The sequence below is a fragment of the Bombina bombina genome, chromosome 7, assembly GCF_027579735.1.
Source record: "Bombina bombina isolate aBomBom1 chromosome 7, aBomBom1.pri, whole genome shotgun sequence".
NCBI classification, from domain to species: domain Eukaryota; kingdom Metazoa; phylum Chordata; class Amphibia; order Anura; family Bombinatoridae; genus Bombina; species Bombina bombina.
In genome coordinates, this window is record NC_069505.1 from 439,769,162 (window position 1) to 439,787,363 (window position 18,202).

General features: G+C 43.5%; 1 protein-coding gene across 1 annotated transcript in view; it reads right to left on the minus strand.

Annotated features, from left to right (window-relative positions):
* The window catches only part of SREBF2 (sterol regulatory element binding transcription factor 2), a 244,640-nt gene that overhangs the window by 164,896 nt on the left and 61,542 nt on the right, over positions 1-18,202 (minus strand). The window lies entirely within an intron of this gene.

The following is an 18,202-nucleotide window of genomic DNA, read 5'->3' on the forward strand; positions in this document are numbered from 1 at the left end:
CCTCCAGTCATTCGACCAAGGACCAACGAGAAAGGAGAAGCCAAGGGTGTAGTGGTGACTGGAGTATAATTTAAAAAATATTTACCTGCCTTAAAAAACTGGGCGGGCCGTGGACTGATCACACTACAGAAGAAAGGAATTTATCAGGTAAGCATAAATTATGTTTTCTTCTGTTAAGTGTGATCAGTCCACGGGTCATCATTACTTGTGGGATACCAATACCAAAGCAAAAGTACACGGATGACGGGAGGGATAGGCAGGCTCTTTATACAGAAGGAACCACTGCCTGAAGAACCTTTCTCCCAAAAATAGCCTCCGAGGAAGCAAAAGTGTCAAATTTGTAAAATTTGGAAAAAGTATGAAGCGAAGACCAAGTTGCAGCCTTGCAAATCTGTTCAACAGAGGCCTCATTCTTAAAGGCCCAAGTGGAAGCCACAGCTCTAGTGGAATGAGCTGTAATTCTTTCAGGAGGCTGCTGTCCAGCAGTCTCATAAGCTAAACGAATTATGCTACGAAGCCAAAAAGAGAGAGAGGTAGCAGAAGCTTTTTGACCTCTCCTCTGACCAGAGTAAACGACAAACAGGGAAGACGTTTGTCGAAAATCTTTAGTTGCCTGTAAATAAAATTTAAGGGCACGAACTACATCCAGATTGTGCAAAAGACGTTCCTTCCTCGAAGAAGGATTTGGGCACAAGGATGGAACAACAATCTCCTGATTGATATTCCTGTTAGTGACTACCTTAGGTAAGAACCCAGGCTTAGTACGCAGAACTACCTTATCCGAGTGAAAAATCAAATAAGGAGAATCACAATGTAAGGCTGATAACTCAGAGACTCTTCGAGCCGAGGAAATAGCCATTAAAAATAGAACTTTCCAAGATAACAACTTTATATCAATGGAATGAAGGGGTTCAAACGGAACACCCTGTAAAACGTTAAGAACAAGGTTTAAACTCCATGGTGGAGCCACAGCTTTAAACACAGGTTTAATCCTGGCCAAAGCCTGACAAAAAGCCTGAACGTCTGGAACTTCTGACAGACGCTTGTGTAACCGAATGGACAGAGCTGAGATCTGTCCCTTTAAGGAACTAGCGGATAACCCCTTTTCTAAACCTTCTTGTAGAAAAGACAATATCCTAGGAATCCTAACCTTACTCCAAGAGTAACCTTTGGATTCGCACCAATATAGGTATTTACGCCATATTTTATGGTAAATCTTTCTGGTAACAGGCTTCCTAGCCTGTATTAAGGTATCAATAACTGACTCAGAAAAACCACGCTTTGATAAGATCAAGCGTTCAATTTCCAAGCAGTCAGCTTCAGAGAAGTTAGATTTTGATGTTTGAAAGGACCCTGAATCAGAAGGTCCCGTTTCAGAGGTAACGACCAAGGTGGACAGAATGACATGTCCACCAGATCTGTATACCAAGTCCTGCGTGGCCATGCAGGCGCTATTAGAATCACTGATGCTTTCTCCTGTTTGATTCTGGCAATCAATCGAGGAAGCATCGGGAAAGGTGGAAACACATGAGCCATCCTGAAGGTCCATGGTGCTGTCAAGGCATCTATCAGGACCGCTCCCGGATCCCTGGATCTGGACCCGTAGCGCGGAAGCTTGGCGTTCTGTCGAGACGCCATGAGATCTATCTCTGGTTTGCCCCAACGTCGAAGTATTTGGGCAAAGACCTCTGGATGAAGTTCCCACTCCCCCGGATGAAAAGTCTGACGACTTAAGAAATCCGCCTCCCAGTTCTCCACTCCCGGGATGTGGATTGCAGACAGGTGGCAAGAGTGAGACTCTGCCCAGCGAATTATCTTCGATACTTCCATCATTGCTAGGGAGCTTCTTGTCCCTCCCTGATGGTTGATATAAGCTACAGTCGTGATGTTGTCCGACTGGAACCTGATGAACCCCCGAGTTGCTAACTGGGGCCAAGCCAGAAGAGCATTGAGGACTGCTCTCAATTCCAGAATGTTTATTGGAAGAAGACTCTCCTCCTGATTCCATAGTCCCTGAGCCTTCAGAGAATTCCAGACAGCGCCCCAACCTAGTAGGCTGGCGTCTGTTACAATTGACCAGTCTGGCCTGCTGAATGGCATTCCCCTGGACAGATGTGGCCGATAAAGCCACCATAGAAGAGAATTTCTGGTCTCTTGAATGGAATGAAGGACACGGCATGCACTTTGAAGTTTTGTTAACCTGTCCTCTGTCAGGTAAATCTTCATTTCTACAGAATCTATCAGAGTCCCCAGGAAGGGAACTCTTGTGAGTGGAAAGAGAGAACTTTTCTCTTCGTTCACTTTCCATCCATGCGACCTTAGAAATGCCAGTACTATCTCTGTATGAGATTTGGCAGTTTGAAAGCTTGAAGCTTGTATCAGTATGTCGTCTAAGTACGGAGCTACTGAAATTCCTCGCGGTCTTAGTACCGCCAGAAGAGTGCCCAGAACCTTTGTGAAGATTCTTGGAGCCGTAGCCAGTCCGAATGGAAGAGCTACAAACTGGTAATGCCTGTCTAAAAAGGCAAACCTTAGATACCGGTAATGACTTCTGTGAATCGGTATGTGAAGGTAAGCATCCTTTAAATCCACTGTGGTCAAGTACTGACCCTCTTGGATCATGGGCAAAATTGTTCGAATAGTTTCCATCTTGAACGATGGAACTCTTAGGAATTTGTTTAGGATCTTTAAATCCAAGATTGGCCTGAAGGTTCCCTCTTTTTTGGGAACTACAAACAGATTTGAGTAAAACCCTTGTCCTTGTTCCAACCGCGGAACTGGATGGATCACTCCCATTAATAAAAGATCTTGTACGCAGCGTAGAAACGCTTCCTTCTTTGTTAGGTTTGTTGACAACCTTGACAGATGAAATCTCCCTCTTGGGGGAGAGGATTTGAAGTCCAGAAGGTATCCCTGAGATATGATCTCTAACGCCCAGGGATCCTGAACATCTCTTGCCCAAGCCTGGGCGAAGAGGGAAAGTCTGCCCCCCACTAGATCCGGTCCCGGATCGGGGGCCCTCAATTCATGCTGTCTTAGGGGCAGCAGCAGGTTTTCTGGCCTGTTTGCCCCTGTTCCAGGACTGGTTAGGTTTCCAGCCTTGTCTGTAGCGAGCAACAGCTCCTTCCTGTTTTGGTGCAGAGGAAGTTGATGCTGCTCCTGCTTTGAAATTACGAAAGGAACGAAAATTGGACTGTCTAGCCTTGGCTTTGGCCTTGTCCTGAGGCAGGGCATGACCTTTACCTCCTGTAATGTCATCAATAATCTCTTTCAAGCCGGGCCCGAATAAGGTCTGCCCTTTGAAAGGAATATTAAGCAATTTAGATTTAGACGTAACATCAGCTGACCAGGATTTTAGCCACAGAGCTCTGCGTGCCTGAATGGCGAATCCTGAATTTTTAGCCGCAAGTTTAGTTAAATGTACTACGGCATCTGAAATAAATGAATTAGCTAACTTAAGGAATTTAAGTTTGTGTGTGATGTCATCTAGTGTGGATGATTGAAGTGTCTCTTCCAGAGACTCAAACCAAAATGCTGCTGCAGCCATGACAGGCGCAATACATGCAAGAGGTTGCAATATAAACCCTTGTTGAACAAACATTTTCTTAAGGTAACCCTCTAATTTTTTATCCATTGGATCTGAAAAAGCACAGCTATCCTCCACTGGGATAGTGGTACGCTTAGCTAAAGTAGAAACTGCTCCCTCCACCTTAGGGACCATTTGCCATAAGTCCCGTGTGGCGGCGTCTATTGGAAACATTTTTCTGAATATAGGAGGGGGTGAGAAAGGCACACCGGGTCTATCCCACTCCTTAGTAACAATGTCAGTAAGTCTCTTAGGTATAGGAAAAACGTCAGTACTCGTCGGTACCGCAAAATATTTATCCAACCTACACATTTTTTCTGGGATTGCAACTGTGTTACAATCATTCAGAGCCGCTAATACCTCCCCTAGTAACACACGGAGGTTCTCAAGCTTAAATTTAAAATTTGAAATGTCTGAGTCCAGTTTATTTGGATCAGAACCGTCACCCACAGAATGAAGCTCTCCGTCTTCATGTTCTGCAAACTGTGACGCAGTATCAGACATGGCCCTTGCATTATCAGCGCACTCTGTTCTCATCCCAGAGTGATCACGTTTACCTCTTAGTTCTGGTAGTTTAGCCAAAACTTCAGTCATAACAGTAGCCATATCTTGTAATGTGATTTGTAATGGCCGCCCAGATGCACTCGGCGCTACAATATCACGCACCTCCTGAGCGGGAGATGCAGGTACTGACACGTGAGGCGAGTTAGTCGGCATAACTCTCCCCTCGTTGTTTGGTGAAATATGTTCAATTTGTACAGATTGACTATTTTTTAAGTAGCATCAATACATTTAGTACATAAATTTCTATTGGGCTCCACTTTGGCATTAACACATATAGCACAGAGATATTCCTCTGAATCAGACATGTTTAACACACTAGCAAATAAACAGCAACTTGGAAATACTTTTCAAAGTAATTTACAAATAATATGAAAACGAACTGTGCCTTTAAGAAGCACAGAAAAATATTATAACAGATAAAATAATTAAGTTATAGCATCAATCTTTGTCAGAATATACAGTTTTAGCAAAGGATTGTTCCCCTCAGCAAATGATAACTAACCCAGGCAGCAGAAAAAAAATACACAAATAAACGTTTTTTATATCACAGTCAATACAATCAGCACAGCTCTGCTGTATGATTACTTCCCTCAAAAAAGACTCTTGAGATCCCTGAACTCTGTAGAGATGAACCGGATCATGCAGGAAGAAAATGAACCTCTGACTGAGTTTTTCTGATGCATAGTGAAAGCACCAAAATGGCCCCTCCCCCACACACATAACAGTGAGAGAGATCAGTGAACTGCTCTAATTTAAATCAAAACTATTGCCAAGTGGAAAAAAAGTGCCCAAAACATTTTTTCACCCAGTACCTCAGAGAAAAAAACGTTTTTACATGCCAGCAAAAAAACATTTTACCTCAATAATTAATTGTCATTTAAAACCTATTGCAAGTCCCTGCAAAATAGGTTAAGTCTATGTATACAGTTTAAAAGCCAGAGAAGTACCATTTCCCAGAAAACTGAAGTGTAAAATATACATACATGACAGCCTGATATCAGCTACATCTACTGCATTCAAGGCTGAGTTTACATTATAACGGTATGGCAGGATTTTCTCATCAATTCCATGTCAGAAAATAATAAACTGCTACATACCTCTTTGCAGATTAATCTGCCTGCTGTCCCCTGATCTGAAGTTTACCTCACTCCTCAGATGGCCGAGAAACAGCAATATGATCTTAACTACTCCGGCTAAAATCATAGAAAAACTCAGGTAGATTCTTCTTCAAATTCTACCAGAGAAGGAATAACACACTCCGGTGCCATTATAAAATAACAAACTTTTGATTGAAGATATAAAAACTAAATATATCACCATAGTCCTCTCACACATCCTATCTAGTCGTTGGGTGCAAGAGAATGACTGGGGGTGACGTAGAGGGGAGGAGCTATATAGCAACTCTGCTGGGTGAATCCTCTTGCACTTCCTGTAGGGGAGCAGTTAATATCCCACAAGTAATGATGACCCGTGGACTGATCACACTTAACAGAAGAAAAGTAAATTTATGCTTAATTGATAAATTGATTTCTTCTATGATACGACGAGTCCACGGATTCATCCTCTACTTGTGGAATATTATCCTCCTGCTAACAGGAAGTGGCAAAGAGCACCACAGCAGAGCTGTCTATATAGCTCCTCCCTTGACTCCACCCCCCAGTCATTCGACCAAAGGTACAGGAAGAAAAAGAAGAAACTAAAAGGTGCAGAGGTGACTGAAGTTTTAAATAAAAAAAATATATAATCTGTCTAAATTGACAGGGCGGGCCGTGGACTTGTCGTATCATAAAAGAAATCAATTTATCAGGTAAGCATAAAATTTACTTTTCTTCTATAAGATACGACGAGTCCACGGATTCATCCTTTACTTGTGGGATACAATACCAAAGCTACAGGATGAACGGGAGGAACAAGACAGATGCCTAAACAGAAGGCACCACTGCCTGAAGAACTTTTCTCCCAAAAATAGCCTCCGAAGAAGCAAAAGTATCAAATTTGGAAAAGGTATGAAAAGGTATGAAGTGAAGACCAAGTCGCAGCCTTACAAATCTGTTCAACAGAAGCATCATTTTTAAAAGCCCATGTGGAAGCCACCGCTCTAGTAGAGTGAGCTGTAATTCTTTCAGGAGGCTGCTGTCCAGCAGTCTCGTATGCCAAACGGATGATGCTTTTCAGCCAAAAAGAAAGAGAGGAAGCCGTAGCTTTTTGACCTCTACGTTTTCCAGAATAGACAACAAACAGAGAAGATGTTTGACGGAAATCTTTGGTCGCTTGCAAGTAAAACTTCAAAGCACGAACCACGTACAAGTTGTGCAACAGACGCTCCTTCTTAGAGGAAGGATTAGGACACAGGGAAGGAACAACAATTTCCTGATTAATATTCTTATTAGTAACAACCTTAGAAAGGAATCCAGGTTTGGTACGCAAAACCACCTTATCAGAATGGAAAACAAGATAAGGCGAGTCGCTTTGCAATGCAGATAGTTCGGAAACTCTTCGAGCCGAAGAGATAGCAACTAAAAACAGAACTTTCCAAGACAGAAGCTTAATATCTATGGAATGCATAGGTTCAAACAGAACCCCTTGAAGAACTTTAAGAACTAAATTTAAACTCCATGGCGGAGCAACAGGTTTAAACACAGGCTTGATTCAAACTAAAGCCTGACAGAACGACTGAACATCTGCCAGACGCTTTTGCAGTAAAATTGATAAATCCGTCCCTTTAGGGAACTAGCTGATAGCCCCTTCTCCAATCCTTCTTGGAGAAAGGACAAAATCCTAGGAATCCTGATCTTACTCCATGAGTAGCCTTTGGATTCACACCAATAAAGATATTTATGCCATATCTTATGATAAATTTTCCTAGTGACAGGCTTTCGAGCCTGAATCAAGGTATCTATGACCGACTCAGAGAATCCCCGCTTGGATAAAATCAAGTGTTCAATCTCCAGGCAGTCAGCCGCAGAGAAACTAGATTTGGATGCTGGAACGGACCTTCAATGGGAAGGTCCTGTCTCAGTGGCAGTGTCCACGGTGGTAGAGATGACATGTCCACCAGGTCTGCATATCAAAATCACTGAAGCTCTCTCCTGCTTGATTCTGGCAATCAGACGCGGAAGGAGAGGAAATGGTGGAAACACATAAGCCAGGTTGAACAACCAAGGTACTGCTAGAGCATCTATCAGTGCTGCTTGAGGATCCCTTGATCTGGACCCATAACAAGGAAGTTTGGCATTCTGACGAGATGCCATCAGATCCAATTCTGGTGTGCCTCATTGCTGAATCAATTGTGCAAATACCTCCGGATGGAGTTCCCACTCCCCCGGATGAAAAGTCAGACAACTTAGAAAATCCGCTTCCCAGTTCTCCACTACAGGGATATAGATTGCTGATAGATGGCAAGAGTGAGTCTCTGCCCATCGAATTATTTTGGAAACCTCTATCATCGCTAGAGAACTCTTTGTTCCCCCCTGATGATTGATATATGCTACAGTTGTGATATTGTCTGACTGAAATCTTATGAATCTCGCCGAAGCCAGCTGAGGCCACGCCTGAAGCGCGTTGAATATCGCTCTCAGTTCTAGAATATTTATCGGGAGGAGAGCCTCCTCCTGAGTGAACACACCCTGTGCTTTCAGGGAATTCCAGACTGCACCCCAGCCTAATAGGCTGGCGTACGTCGTCACTATGACCCATGCTGGCCTGCGGAAACACATTCCCTGGGACAGATGATCCTGTGACAACCACCAAAGAAGAGAGTCTCTGGTCTCTTGATCCAGATTTATCTGAGGAGATAAAACTTGCATAATACCCATTCCACTGTTTGAGCATGCATAGTTGCAGTGGTCTGAGATGCAAGCGAGCAAACGGAACTATGTCCATTGCAGCTACCATTAGTCCAATTACCTCCATACACTGAGCCACTGATGGCTGAAGAACGGAATGAAGAGCTCGGCAGGTGGTTAAAATCTTTGATTTCCTGACCGCCTTCAGAAAATTTTTCATGTTTACCGAATCTATCAGAGTTCCCAGGAATGGAACTCTTGTGAGGGGGATAAGTGAACTCCTTTTTACGTTCACCTTCCACCCGTGAGATCTTAGAAAAGCCAACACAATGTCCGTGTGAGATTTGGCTAGTTGGTAAGTTGACGCCTGAATTAAGATATCGTCCAGATAAGGCACCACTGCTATGCCCAGCTGCCTTAGAACCGCCAGAAGGGACCCTAGCACTTTTGTGAAAATTCTGGGAGCTGTGGCCAACCCGAAGGGAAGAGCCACAAACTGGTAATACTTGTCCAGAAAGGAGAACCTGAGGAACTGGTGATGATCTTGTGGATAGGAATGTGAACATACGCATCCTTTAAATCCACGGTGGTCATATATTGACCCTCCTGGATCACTGTTAAAATAGTCCGAATGGTCTCCATCTTGAAGGATGGGACTCTGAGGAATTTGTTTAGGATCTTGAGATCTAAAATTGGTCTGAAGGTTCCCTCTTTTTTGGGAACCACAAACAGATTGGAATAAAACCCCTGCCCCTGTTCTGCTTTTGGAACTGGGCAGATTACTCCCATGGTATATAGGTCTTCTACACAGCGTAAGAACGCCTCTCTTTTTGTCTGGTTTACAGACAGACAATCGAAAAAGATGAAATCTCCCCCTTGGAGGAGAATCTTTGAAGTCTAGAAGATACCCCCCTGGGTCACGATTTCTAAAGCCCAGGAGTCCTGAACGTCTCTTGCCCAAGCCTGAGCAAAGAGAGAATACGTCTGCCCCCTACTAGATCCGGTCCCGGATCGGGGGCTGCCCCTTCTTGCTGTCTTGGTGGCAGCAGCGAGCTTCTTGGCCCGTTTACCCTTATTCCAAGTCTTGTTAGGTCTCCACACTGACTTGGATTGAGCAAAATTCCCCTCCTGCTTTGCAGCAGGGGAGGAGGTAGAGGGACCACCTTTGAAATTTCGAAAGGAACGAAAATTACTTTGTTTGGTCCTCATCTTATTTGTCTTATCCTGAGGAAGGGCATGGCCTTTTCCTCCAGTGATGTCTGAAATGATCTCTTTCAGTTCAGGCCCGAATAGGGTCTTACCCTTGAAAGGAATGGCTAAAAGCTTAGATTTTGATGACACGTCAGCGTCAGCAGACCAGGACTTAATCCATAACGCTCTACGCGCTAAAATGGCAAAACCTGAATTCTTTGCCGCTAATTTAGCCAGTTGAAAAGCGGCATCTGTAATGAAAGAATTAGCTAGCTTCAGAGCCCTAATTCTATCCAGAATATCATCTAATGGGGTCTCCACCTTAAGAGCCTCCTCTAGAGCCTCAAACCAAAAAGCAAGTTGCAGTAGTTACAGGAACAATGCACGCTATAGGTTGCAGAAGAAAACCCTGATGAATAAATATTTTCTTTAGGAGACCCTCTAATTTTTTATCCATAGGATCTTTGAAAGAACAACTGTCCTCAATAGGTATAGTTGTACGCTTAGCCAGAGTAGAAATAGCTCCCTCCACCTTAGGGACCATCTGCCACGAATCCCGAATGGTGTCTGATATGGGAAACATTTTCTTAAAAGTAGGAGGGGGAGAGAACGGAATACCTGGTCTATCCCACTCCTTAGTAACAATGTCCGAAATCCTCTTAGGGACAGGAAAAACATTAGTGTAAGCAGGAACCTCTAGATATCTATCCATTTTACACAATTTCTCTGGTGGAATTACAAAAGGGTCACAATCATCCAGAGTCGCTAAAACCTCCCTGAGCAACAAGCGGAGGTGTTCTAGCTTAAATTTAAAAGCCGTCATATCCGAGTCTGTTTGAGGGAACATATTTCCTGAATCAGAAAGCTCTCCCCCAGACAGCAATTTCCTCACCCCCAACTCAGAACATTGTGAGGGTACATCGGAGATGGCTAATAAAGCGTCAGAGGGCTCAGCATTTACTCTCACACCAGACCTACTGCGCTTCCCCTGCAACCCAGGCAGTTTAGATAAAACCTCAGTGAGGGTAGTAGACATAACTGCGGCCATATCTTGCAAGGTTAAAGAATTAGACGCACTAGTACTTGGCGTCGCTTGTGCGGGCGTTAATGGTTGTGACACTTGGGGAGAATTAGATGGCATAACCTGATTCTCTTCTGACTGAGAATCATCCTGCGACATACTTTTATTAGTTAAAATATGCTCTTTGCAATTTATTGCCCTTTCAGTGCATGAGGGACACATTTTAAGTGGGGGTTCCACAATGGCTTCTAAACACATTGAACATTGGCTTTCCTCAATGTCAGACATGTTAAATAGGCTAGTAATGACCACAAACAGGCTTGAAAACACTTTATTTAGTGAAAAAATAACAATCTTAAAAAACGGTACTGCGCCTTTAAGAGGAAAAAAAAGCATACACGTTATGCAAAACTGCTTTAAAACACTCAAATAGTTTCAATTTTATGATATAAGCATTCAAACTATGCAGCTAAGTTTGCCCCACAAGGAAAGGAACACTTAACCCTTACTGGATAAAACAGATAATTAATAAACGTTTAAATCCGGAAAAAACACCCCCTGCACCTCGCCACAGCCCTGCTGTGGCGCCTACCTGCCCTCAGGGATCTGTAAAACAGGGTTAAAGCTTCAATTTGGCCCAATACTCTCACAAGGGCGCACCGGAGTTGGAGCTTGCTGCTTGCCTGTCAAATACAACTGCGCAACTGAGGCGCGAAAATAGGCCCCGCCCATCTTACTTAATGTCTCTCAGCCCAAATGAGCCGCACCAGAGCGGTCTCAAACTAGCCATGTGGGTTCCTAAACCCAAAAAGAAGCCAAGTGTACCCTCTCATTTAAGCATAAAAAACGTTCCTTCCAAAAACGTTATCAGCAATCCCAGTTAAATAAACGTTTGCCCACAAACATTCAAACTAAGTGTCAACCATTTTTTCTTAGCCCATATATGCAAGCTTAGTAATACCCCTCTATATCTTTTAGGATTACTGCTTACCCTTTCCCTCATGGGGATACTGTCAGCCAATTCTGAAATACCACAGTCTCTCCAGAAAAAAAATGACTGAACATACCTCACTGCTTATAGCATGAAAAACGTTCCTCACACTGAAGTTTCTTAAGTACTCCTGAGCCATTCTGTGGGAACTGCTCTGGATCTTAGTGACAAATCCTAATAGCATCAGCCTCCAGGCAGAAGTCTTCATCCATCTGCTGCCTGAGAGAAAATAGTACTCACCGGTACCATTTAAAATAAAAAACTCTTGCTTGAAGAAAATAAAAACATAATTTATGCTTACCTGATAAATTTATTTCTCTTGTAGTGTATCCAGTCCACGGATCATCCATTACTTATGGGATATTCTCCTTCCCAACAGGAAGTTGCAAGAGGATCACCCACAGCAGAGCTGCTATATAGCTCCTTCCCTAACTGTCATATCCAGTCATTCGACCGAAAACAAACAGAGAAAGGAGAAACCATAGGGTGCAGCGGTGACTGTAGTTTAATTAAAATTTAGACCTGCCTTAAAAGGACAGGGCGGGCCGTGGACTGGATACACTACAAGAGAAATAAATTTATCATCAGGTAAGCATAAATTATGTTTTCTCTTGTTAAGTGTATCCAGTCCACGGATCATCCATTACTTATGGGATACCAATACCAAAGCTAAAGTACACGGATGATGGGAGGGACAAGGCAGGATTAAGCGGAAGGAACCACTGCCTGAAGAACCTTTCTCCCAAAAACAGCCTCCGAAGAAGCAAAAGTATCAAATTTGTAAAATTTGGAAAAAGTGTGAAGCGAAGACCAAGTCGCGGCATTGCAAATCTGTTCAACAGAGGCCTCATTTTTAAAGGCCCAGGTGGAAGCCACAGCTCTAGTAGAATGAGCTGTAATCCTTTCAGGGGGCTGCTGTCCGGAGCATAATACGCCTAGCCTATGAGACTGCTGAAGCCAAAAGGAAAGAGAGGTTGCCGAAGCTTTTTGACCTCTCCTCTGTCCAGAGTAAACGACAAACAGGGTAGATGTTTGACGAAAATCTTCAGTAGCTTGTAAGTAAAACTTCAAGGCACGGACTACGTCCAGATTATGTAAAAGACGTTCCTTCTTGAAGAAGGATTAGGACACAATGATGGAACAACAATCTCTTGATTGATATTCTTGTTAAAAACCACCTTAGGTAAAAACCCAGGTTTGGTACGCAGGACTACCTTATCTGCATGAAACATCAGAAGGAGAATCACATTGTAAGGCAGATAGCTCAGAGACTCTCCGAGCCGAGGAAATAGCCATCAAAAACAGAACTTTCCAAGATAAAAGTTTAATATCAATGGAATGAAGGGGTTCCAACGGAACTCCTTGAAGAACTTTAAGAACCAAGTTTAAGCTTCACGGGGGAGCAACAGGTTTAAACACAGGCTTAATTCTAACCAAAGCCTGGCAAAATGCCTGGACGTCTGGAACCTCTGCCAGACGCTTGTGCAAAAGAATAGACAGAGCAGAAATCTGTCCCTTTAAGGAACTAGCTGATAATCCTTTGTCCAAGCCCTCTTGAAGAAAAGACAATATTCTAGGAATCCTAACCTTACTCCATGAGTAATTCTTGGATTCACACCAATAAAGATATTTACGCCATATCTTGTGGTAGATTTTCCTGGTAACAGGCTTTCGTGCCTGTATTAAAGTATCAATGACTGACTCGGAGAAGCCACGCTTTGATAGAATCAAGCGTTCAATCTCCATGCAGTCAGTCTCAGAGAAATTAGATTTGGATGATTGAAAGGACCTTGTATCAGAAGGTCCTGTCTTAGAGGCAGAGTCCATGGTGGAAAGGATGACATGTCCACTAGGTCTGCATACCAAGTCCTGCGTGGCCACGCAGGTGCTATCAGAATCACTGATGCTCTCTCCTGTTTGATTTTGGCAATCAGTCGAGGGTGCAGAGGAAACGGTGGAAACACATAAGCCAGGTTGAAGAACCAAGACGCTGCTAGAGCATCTATCAGCGTCGCTTCTTGGTCCCTGGACCCGTAACAAGGAAGCTTGGCGTTCTGGCGAGACGTCATGAGATCCAACTCTGATTTGCCCCAACGATGAATCAACTGAGCAAACACCTCCGGATGGAGTTCCCACTCCCCCGGAGGGAAAGTCTGACGACTTAGAAAATCCGCCTCCCAGTTCTCCACGCCTGGGATATGGATTGCTGACAGGTGGCAAGAGTGGTACTCTGCCCAGCGAATTATATTTCAGACTTCTAACATCGCTAGGGAACTCCTGGTTCCCCCTTGATGGTTGATGTAAGCCACAGTCGTGATGTTGTCCGACTGAAATCTGATGAACCTCAGTGTTGCTAAGTGAGGCCAAGCCAGAAGAGCATTGAATATCGCTCTCAACTCCAGAATATTTATTGGAAGGAGTTTCTTCTCCTGAGTCCACGATCCCTGTGCCTTCAGGGAATTCCAGACGGCACCCCAACCTAGAAGGCTGGCATCTGTTGTTACAATTGTCCAATCTGGCCTGCGAAAGGTCATAGCCTTGGACAGGTGTACCCGAGACAACCACCAGAGAAGAGAATCTCTGGTCTCTTGATCCAGATTTAGCAGAGGGGACAAATCCGTGTAATCCCCATTCCACTGACTCAGCATGCATAATTGCAGCGGTCTGAGATGAAGGCGCGCAAATGGCACTATGTCCATTGCCGCTACCATTAAGCCGATTACCTCCATACACTGAGCTACCGAAGGGCGCGGAATGGAGTGAAGAACACGGCAAGCATTTAGAAGTTTTGATAACCTGGACTCCGTCAGGTAAATTTTCATTTCTACAGAATCTATAAGAGTCCCTAAGAAGGAGACTCTTGTGAGTGGGGATAGAGAAGTCTTTTCCTCGTTCACTTTCCACCCGTGCGACCTCAGAAATGCCAGAACTATCTCTGTATGAGACTTGGCAACTTGAAAGCTTGACACCTGTATCAGGATGTCGTCTAGACACGGAGCCACCGCTATGCCTCGCGGTCTTAGAACCACCAGAAGTGAGCCCAGAACCTCTGTAAAGATTCTCGGGGCTGTAGCCAACCCGAAGGGAAGAGCTACAAATTGGTAATGCCTGTCTAGAAAGGCAAACCTTAGAAACCGATGATGATCTTTGTGAATCGGTATGTGAAGGTAGGCATCCTTTAAGTCCACTGTGGTCATGTACTGAACTTCTTGGATCATGGGTAGGATGGTCCGAATAGTTTCCATTTTGAAAGATGGAACTCTGAGGAATTTGTTTAAGATCTTTATATCCAAAATTGGTCTGAAGGTTCCCTCTTTTTTGGGAACCAGAAACAGATTCGAATAAAAACCCTGTCCTTGTTCCGTCCGCGGAACTGGATGGATCAGTCCCATAACTAGGAGGTCTTGCACACAGCGTAGGAATGCCTCTTTCTTTATCTGATTTGCAGATAGCCTTGAAAGATGAAATCTCCCTTGTGGAGGGGAAGCTTTGAAGTCCAGAAGATATCCCTGAGATATGATCTCCAACGCCCAGGGATCCTGAACATCTCTTGCCCACGCCTGGGCGAAGAGAGAAAGTCTGCCCCCTACTAGATCCGTCGCCGGATAGGGGGCCGTTCCTTCATGCTGTCTTAGAGGCAGCAGCAGGCTTTCTGGCCTGCTTGCCTTTGTTCCAGGACTGGTTAGGTTTCCAGGCCTGCTTAGATTGAGCAAAAGTTCCCTCTTGTTTTGAAACGGAGGAAGTTGATGCTGCACCTGCCTTGAAATTTCGAAAGGCACGAAAATTAGACTGTTTGGCCTTTGCTTTGGCCCTATCCTGAGGAAGGGTGTGACCCTTACCTCCAGTAATGTCAGCAATAATTTCCTTCAAACCAGGCCCGAATAAGGTCTGCCCCTTGAAAGGAATGTCGAGTAATTTAGACTTCGAAGTCACGTCAGCTGACCAGGATTTAAGCCATAGCGCCCTACGCGCTTGGATGGCGAATCCGGAATTCTTAGCCGTTAGTTTAGTCAAATGAACAATGGCATCAGAAACAAATGAGTTAGCTAGCTTAAGTGTTCTAAGCTTGTCAATTTCAGTCAATGGAGCTGTATGGATGGCCTCTTCCAGGGCCTCAAACCAGAATGCCGCCGCGGCCGTGACAGGCGCAATGCATGCAAGGGGCTGTAAAATAAAACCTTGTTGAATAAACATTTTCTTAAGGTAACCCTCCAATTTTTTATCCATTGGATCTGAAAAAGCACAACTGTCCTCAACCGGGATAGTAGTACGCTTTGCTAAAGTAGAAACTGCTCCCTCCACCTTAGGGACCGTCTGCCATAAGTCCCGTGTAGTGGCGTCGATTGGAAACATTTTTCTAAATATAGGAGGTGGGGAAAAAGGCCCACCCGGTCTATCCCACTCCTTACTAATAATTTCTGTAAGCCTTTTAGGTATAGGAAAAACATCAGTACACACCGGTACCGCATAGTATTTATCCAGCCTACACAATTTCTCTGGTACTGCAACTGTGTTACAGTCATTCAGAGCAGCTAATACCTCCCCAAGCAACACACGGAGGTTCTCAAGCTTAAATCTAAAATTAGAAATCTCTGAATCAGGATTCCCCGAATCAGAGATGTCACCCACAGACGGAAGCTTTGATCTGCATATTTTGACGCAGTATCAGACATGGCCCTTACAGCATCTGCGCGCTCTGTATTTCTCCTAACCCCAGAGCAATCGCGCTTGCCTCTTAATTCAGGCAACCTGGATAATACCTCTGACAGGGTATTATTCATGATTGCAGCCATGTCCTGCAAGGTAATCGCTATGGGCGTCCCTGATGTAATTGGCGCCATATTAGCGTGCATCCCCTGAGCGGGAGGCGAAGGGTCTGACACGTGGGGAGAGTTAGTCGGCATAACTTCCCCCTCGTCAGAATCTTCTGGTGATATTTCTTTTATATTTAAAGACTGATCTTTACCGTTTAAGGTGAAATCAATACATTTAGTACACATTCTCCTATGGGTCTCCACCATGGCTTTCAAACATAATGAACAAGTAGTTTCCTCTGTGTCAGACATGTTTAAACAGACTAGCAATGAGACTAGCAAGCTTGGAAAACACTTTAAACAAGTTTACAAGCAATATAAAAAACGTTACTGCACCTTTAAGAAACACAAATTTTGTCAAAATTTGAAATAACAGTGAAAAAAGGCAGTTACACTAACGAAATTTTTACAGTGTATGTAACAAGTTAGCAGAGCATTGCACCCACTTGCAAATGGATGATTAACCCCTTAATACCCAAAAAATAATAAGAGACAAAAACGTTTTTTTTTTTTGTTTTTTTTTCTTCAGTCACAACAACTGCCACAGCTCTACTGTGGCTTTTTGCCTCCCTCAAAAACTACTTTGAAGCCTTTTGAGCCCTCCAGAGATGTCCTGGATCATGCATGAAGAAGCTGGATGTCTGTGACTGTAATTTTTGCTGTGCAAAAAAACGGCAAAATAGGCCCCTCCCACTCATATTACAACAGTGGAAAGCCTAAGGAAACTGTTTCTAGGCCAAATTCAAGCCAGCCATATGGAAAAAAACTAGGCCCCAATAAGTTTTTTCACCAAATACATATAAAAACGATTAAACATGCCAGCAAACATTTTATATTACATTTTTATAAGAGTATGCATCTCTATTAATAAGCCTGATACCAGTAGCTATCACTGCATTTAAGGCTTTACTTACATTAGTTCGGTATCAGCAGCATTTTCTAGCAAATTCCATCCCTAGAAAAATATTAACTGCACATACCTTATTGCAGGAAAACCTGCACGCCATTCCCTCTCTTAAGTTACCTCACTCCTCAGAATATGTGAGAACAGCCATGGATCTTAGTTACTTCTGCTAAGATCATAGAAAACGCAGGCAGATTCTTCTTCTAAATACTGTCTGAGATAAACAGTACACTCCGGCACCATTTAAAAATAACAAACTTTTGATTGAAGAATAAACTAAGTATAAAACACCACACTCCTCTTACGACCTCCATCTTGGTTGAGGCTTGCAAGAGAATGACTGGGTATGACAGTTAGGGGAGGAGCTATATAGCAGCTCTGCTGTGGGTGATCCTCTTGCAACTTCCTGTTGGGAAGGAGAATATCCCATAAGTAATGGATGATCCGTGGACTGGATACACTTAACAAGAGAAACTAACATTTTATCACCTCTTTCACTTTACCCTTCCTAGTACTTAGAGTAGGCAAAGAGAATGACTGGGGGGTGGAGTCAAGGGAGGAGCTATATAGACAGCTCTGCTGTGGTGCTCTTTGCCACTTCCTGTTAGCAGGAGGATAATATCCCACAAGTAAAGGATGAATCCGTGGACAACTTTGTAAAATATTTCATTTATTTATTTTGTCCCTCTTCCATTCAATTTAGCTCTGGAAATTGTAGCTTTTCTAATTCTCAGAGCTGTAAATGCACCTGCTGATATCTCAAGGCTAACCCTACTACATACCTGTCCCTAATTGTTTTTTTTTTTTTTATCAGGTAACAACTGCAGAACAATGCCAAAAAAAAAAAAAAATAATAATAATTATTATTATTATTAATATCGGTGGAGTTTGGCTTTAAAAAAACTAAACTTATGCTCACCTGATAAATTATTTTCTTTCTTGGCATGGAGAGTCCACGAATCCAATCAATTAATAGTGGGAATTCAACTCCTGGCCAGCAGGAGGAGACAAAGAACATCCCAACAAGGCTTTAAGTTTCCCTCTCCTTCCCATAATCCATAATCATTCAACCGAGGGAATACGGAAAGAGAAGAGGAACACCAGGGGTATAGAGGTGCCTGAAGTTTAGAAAATAAAAATAATAAGCCGTCTTGAAATTAGACAAGGGCGGGTCATGGACTCTCCATGCCAGGAAAGAAAATAAGTTATCAGGCTAGAATAAATTTTGATTTCTTTCCAATGGCATGGAGAGTCCACAATTACATTTAATTACTAGTGGGAACCAATACCCAAGCCAGAGGACAAAGAATGGAAAGGGAGGGAGAAATCAAGGCAGGCGGACCTAA